Source organism: Somniosus microcephalus, chromosome 1 (genome assembly GCF_052327205.1).
Source record: "Somniosus microcephalus isolate GS21.2 chromosome 1, FLI_Smic_1.0, whole genome shotgun sequence".
NCBI lineage: Eukaryota > Metazoa > Chordata > Chondrichthyes > Squaliformes > Somniosidae > Somniosus > Somniosus microcephalus.
Window position 1 is genome coordinate 445,542,857 of NC_140987.1, and position 6,411 is coordinate 445,549,267.

The window sequence follows — 6,411 nt, forward strand, 5'->3', positions numbered from 1 at the left end:
GTATAAGCCCAATCGACACAATCTCTCATCATACGTCATTCCTGCCATCCCAGGTATCAGCCTGGTGAATCTTCGTTGCACTCCTTCCATGGCAAGAACGTCCTTCCTGAGGTAAGGCGACCAAAACTGCACACAATACTCAAGGTGTGGTCTCACCAAGGCCCTGTACAACTGCAGCAAGACATCCTTGTTCTTGTACTCGAACCCTCTTGCTACGAAGGCCAACATACCATTTGCCTTCTTAACCGCCTGCTGCACCTGCATGCTTACCTTCAGCAACTGATGTACAAGAACACCCAGGTCTCTTTGCACTTCCCCTTCTCCCAATCTATTACCATTCAAATAATAATCTGCCTTCCTGTTTTTGCCACCAAAGTGGATAACCTCACATTTATCCACATTATAGTGCATTTGCCATGTTTCTGCCCAATCACCCAACCTGTCCAAATCGTGCTGGAGTTTCACGACATCCTCCTCACAGCATACCCTCCCCCCCAGCTTTGTGTCGTCTGCAAATTTGGAGATATTACATCCCAATTCCCTCGTCCAGATCATTAATATATATTGTGAACAGCTGGGGTCCTAGGACCGATCCCTGCGGTACCCCACTAGTCACTGCCTGCCACTCGGAAAACGACCCGTTTATTCCAACTCTTTGCTTCCTGTCCGCCAACCAGTTCTCTATCCAAGTCAATACCTTGCCCCAATCCCATGTGCCTTAATTTTGCACGCTAATCTCTTATGCGGGACCTTATCGAAAGTCTTCTGAAAGTCCAAATACACCACATCCACTGGTTCTCCCTTATCTATTTTACCAGTTACATCCTCAAAAAATTCCAGTAGATTAGTCAAGCATGATTTACCTTTTGTAAATCCATGTTGACTTTGTCTGATCCAGTCACTGCTTTCCAAGTGCTCTGCTATTACATCTTTTATAATGGACTCTAGCATTTTCCCCACTACCAATGTCAAGCTTACCGGTCTATAATTCCCCGCCTTTTCTCTACCACCTTTTTTGAATAGTGGGGTAACATTAGCTACCCGCCAATCCATGGGTACCGTTCCAGAGTCTTATCGAGTTCTGGAAGATGACCAGCAATGCATCTACTATTTCTAGTGCCACTTCCTTAAGTACCCTGGGATGTAGATTATCAGGCCCTGGGGATGTATCGGCCTTCAGTCCCATCAATTTTACTAAAACCATTTCCCTACAAATACTGATTTCTTTCAGTTCCACCCTTTCATCAGACCCTATGTTCCCCGGCATCTCTGGGAGGTTATTTGTGTCCTCCTTTGTGAAGACAGAACCAAAATATGTATTTAGTTGGTCTGCCATTTCTTTGTTCCCCATTGTAAATTCCCCCGATTCTGACTGCAAGGGACCTACGCTTGACTTCACCAATCTCTTTCTCTTCACATATCTATAAAAGCTTTTACAGTCAGTTTTTATGTTCTCTGCAAGCTTACTCTCATATTCTATTTTCCCTTTCTTAATTAATCCTTTTGTCCTCCTTTGTTGAATCCTAAACTGCTCCCAATCCTCAGGATTATTGCTTTTTCTGGCCAATTTATATGCCCTCTCCTTGGACCTTATGCTATCCCTAATTTCCCTTGTTAGCCACGGTTGGGTCACCTTTTTTGTTTTATTTTTATGCCAAACTGGGATGAACAATTTCTGTAGTTCATCCATTCGGTCTTTGAATGTTTGCCATTGCCTATCCACCGTCAACCCTTTGAGTGCCATTCCCCAATCAATCCTTCCCAACTCGCTCCTCAGACCATCATAGTTTCCTTTATTTAAATTGAGGACCCTAGTCTCCGAGTCAACTACTTCATTCTCCATCTTAATGAAGAATTCGATCATATTATGATCGCTCCGACCCAAGGGGCCTCTTACAGCAAGATTGCTATTTAATCCTTTCTCGTTACATAATACCCAGTCTAAGATGGCCTGATCTCTGGTTGGTTCCTCGACATATTGGTCCAGGAAACCATCCCGTAAACACTCCAGGAATTCCTCCTCCACAGTATTGTTACTCACTTGGTTGGCCCAATCTATATGGTCTGGTGGTCATGAAAGCACTGTATAAATGCAACTCTTTCTTTCTCGAAATAGCGTCATGGGATCTTTTACATCCACCTGAGAGAGCAGACAGGGCCTCAGTTTACTGTCTCATCCGAAAGACACCACCTCTGACAGTGCCTCAGTACTGCACTGGAGTGTCAGCCTGGATTTTTGTGCTCAAGCCTCTCAAGTGGGACTTGAACCCACAACTTTCTGACTCAGAGGCGAGAGTGCTACCAACTGTCATCTTCCAAAATTCTATAGATTATGGAACAGTTCCTGCAGATTGGAGGGTGGCAAATGTAACCCCACTATTTTAGAAAGGAGGGAGAGAGAAAACAGGGAACTACAGACTGGTTAGCCTAACATCAGTAGTTGGGAAAATGCTAGAGTCTTATAAAGGATGTGATAACAGGACGCTTAGAAAATATCAATGGGATTAGACAAAGTCAACATAAATTTCTGAAAGGGAAATCGTGTTTGACAAACCTACTGGAGTTTTTTGAGGATGTAACTGGTAGAATGGATAAGGGAGGACCAGTGGATGTAGTGTATTTGGATTTTCAGAAGGCCTTTGATAAAGTCCCACATAAGAGGTTAGGTGTGCAAAATTAAAGCACATGGGATTGGGGGTAATATACTGGCATGGATTGAAAATTGGTTAACAGACAGGAAACAGAGAGTAGGAATAAATGGGTCTTTTTCGGGGTGGCCGGCGGTGACCAGTGGGGTACCGCAGGAATCAGTGCTTGGGCCCCAGCTATTCACAATATATATCAATGATTTGGATGAGGGAACCAAATGTAATATTTCCAAGTTTGCTGACAACATGAAACTAGGTGGGATTGTGAGTTGTGAGGAGGATGCAAAGAGGTTTCAAGGCGATTTAGACAAGTTGAGTGAGTGGGCAAATACATGGCAGATGCAGTATAATATGGATAAATGTGAAGTTATCCACTTTGGTAGGAAAAACCGAAAGGCAGAGTATTATTTAAATGGTGATAGATTGGGAAATGTTGATGTACAGAGGGACATGGGTGTCATTGGTTGGCCTTCATTGCAAGAGGATTTGAGTACAGGAGCAAGGATGTCTTACTACAGTTATACAGGGCGTTGGTGAGACCACACCTGGAGTATTGTGTGCAGTTTTGTTCTCCTTACCTAAGAAAGGATATACTTGCCATAGAGGGAGTGCAGCGAGGGTTCACCAGACTGATTCCTGGGATGGCAGGACTGTCGTATGAGGAGAGATTGGGTCGACTAGGCCTGTATTCACTAGAGTTTAGAAGAATGAGAGGGGATAGAAACATAGAGATAGGAACAGGAGTAGGCCATTCGGCCCTTCGAGCCTGCTCCGCCATTCAATGAGATCATGGCTGATCTTCGTCTGAGATCATAGCTGATCTTATCAGTTCAGTACCCCGTCCCCGCCTTTTCTCCGTAACCCTTAATCCCCTTAGCCTTCAGAAATATATCCAATTCTCTCTTGAAAATATTTATTGAATTAGCCTTCACAGCCCTCTGTGGCAGGGAATTCCACAGGCTCACCACTCTTTGAGTGAAGAAATTCTTCCTCATCTCTGTTTTAAATTATTTGCCCGCTATTTTTAGACTGTGGCCCCTGGTTCTGTGCTCCCCTGCCATTGGAAACATTCTCTCTGAATTCAGCCTGTCCAGGCCTGCCATAATTTTATATGTTTCGATGAGATCCCCTCTCAATCTTCTAAACTCCAGTGAGTACAAGCCCAAACTATTCAATCTCTCCTCGTAGGTCATTCCCGCCATTCCAGGTATCAGCCTGGTGAATCGCCGCTGCACTCTTTCCATGGCAAGAACATCCTTCCGCAGATGGGGCGACCAAAACTGTACACAATACTCCAGATGTGGTCTCACCAGCACCTTGTACAGCTGTAGTAAGGTATCCCTATTCCTATACTCGAACCCCCTTGATATGAAGGCCAACATACCATTTGCCTTCTTAATCGCCTGTTGCACCTGCATGCTCTCCTTCAGTGACTGGTGCACAAGAACACCCAGGTCCCTCTGCACTTCCCCATCTCCCAATCTATTGCCATTTAGATAATAATCCACCCTCCTGTTTTTACCCCCAAAGTGGATAACCTCGCATTTATCCACATTATAGTGCATCTGCCACGTATCCGCCCAGTCCCCCAACCTGTCCAAATCGCACTGTAGCCTCCTGACATCCTCATCAGAGCCCACCCCTCCTCCTAGTTTAGTGTCGTCAGCGAATTTGGAAATATTGCATCCAATTCCCTGATCCAGATCATTTATATATATTGTGAACAGCTGGGGTCCCAGGACAGATCCTTGCGGCACCCCGCTGGTCACTGCCTGCCACTCCGAAAACGAGCCGTTTATTCCAACTCTCTGTTTTCTATCCGCCAGCCAGTTCTCTATCCACGTTAATACTTTGCCCCCAATCCCATGAGCCTTAATTTTGCATGATAATCTTTTGTGTGGAACTTTATCGAAGGCTTTCTGGAAGTCAAGGTACACCACATCCACTGGCTCTCCCCCATCTATTTTACCAGTTACTTCCTCAAAAAATTCCAGCAGATTAGTCAAACACGATTTACCCTTTGTAAATCCATGTTGACTCTGTCCGATCCTTTCCCCATTTGTCAAGTGCTCCGCTATTTTATCCTTAATAATGGACTCTAGCATTTTGCCCACAACCGATGTAAGGCTTACTGGTCTATAATTCCCTGCTTTCTCTCTACCCCCCTTTTTAAATATTGGGGTAACATTAGCTACCCTCCAATCCACGGGTACTGTTCCCGAGTCAATGGAGTTCCGGAAGATGATCCTTAGAGCATCTGCTATCTCCAGGGCCACCTCCTTAAGTACCCTAGGATGTGGAAACGTATAAAATTCTGACAGGGCTAGACAGACTGGATGCAGGGAGGATGTTTCCCCTGGCTGCGGGGGGTCTAGAATGAGGGGTCACAGTCTCAGGACTGAGATGAGGAGAAATTTCTTCACTCAGAGGGTGGTGAACCTGTGGAATTCTCTACCACAGAAGGCTGTGGAGGCCAAGTCACTGAATATATTTAAGAATGAGATAGATAGATTTCTAGACACAAAAGGCATCAAGGGGTATGGGGAGAGAGCGGGAATATGGTATTGAGATAGAGGATCAGCCATGATCATATTGAATGGCGGAGCAGGCTCGAATGGCCGACTCCTGCTCCTATTGTTCTATATTTCTATGTGTACTATAAAAGGAATGTTGCTGGCAATTGGTCAGAATCACTCCGCCCTGTACTTCTCTGTTGTTCCCTGTACTTCGCTGACCTACATTGGCTCCCGGTTAAGCAATACCTTGATTTCAAAATTCTCATCCTTGCTTTCAAATCCCTCCATGGCCTCGCCCCTCCCTATCTCTGTAATCTCCTCCAGCCCCACAACCCTCCCGAGATATCTGTGCTCCTCTAATTCTGGCCTCTTGAGCATTCCTGGTTATAATCACTCAAACATTGGCGGCCGTGCCTTCACCTGCCAAGGCCCTAAGCTCTGGAATTCCCTCCCTAAGCCTCTCCGTCTCTCTACCTCTCTTTCCTCCTTGAAGACGCTCCTTAAAACCAACCTCTTTGACCAAGCTTTTGGACATCTGCCCTAATTTGTCCTTATGTGGCTCGGTGTCAACTGTTTTGTCTTATAATACTCCTGTGAAGCACCTTGGGACGTTTTACTACATTAAAGGTGTTATATAAATACAAGTTGTTGTTGTTGTTTATACTGCGAGTGTGGGAGAAAACGTATTAAACATTAAGGCATGCTGGGATACTTGACCACTTTACTAATTGAACAAAGGACACTAAACTAGTTAAAACTAAAAGAACTGCTGACTGCCATAATGAAGTCAAGCTGACCTTTTGGCTTAGGACATCTGGTGATAAAATGTGAACATGTTAATCTGTTTCTTGAGAACAATGGAACCTATGAAACCTTATGTTGAAATGTAATGTAAGCTAATCACCTGAAGTTGTTTACCTTGCTGTATAACTATGAGCACTGTACATTAGTAATTTAGAGTGCTGGTGGGCAGTAGGGACTGCTGCAGACTCTCCGTGATATCACGTAATAAATTCCTAAAGCGAACCTCGAAGTCTCCGTCTGATAATTAATTTCCTCGACAGAATTTGGCGTAGTCAGGCAGGATCCCTAACAACGGGATCTAAAAGAACTAAGAAGGTCTAAGTTGGGTATAGCGTCGACCTTGTATATCACTTGGCACGCTTAGGCTCCAATTAGACAAAGGAAATTTAAAAAGGGACTCTCCTAAAAATAAAAGGAAAGTGCCCGGTGCCTCCCAGCTGAAA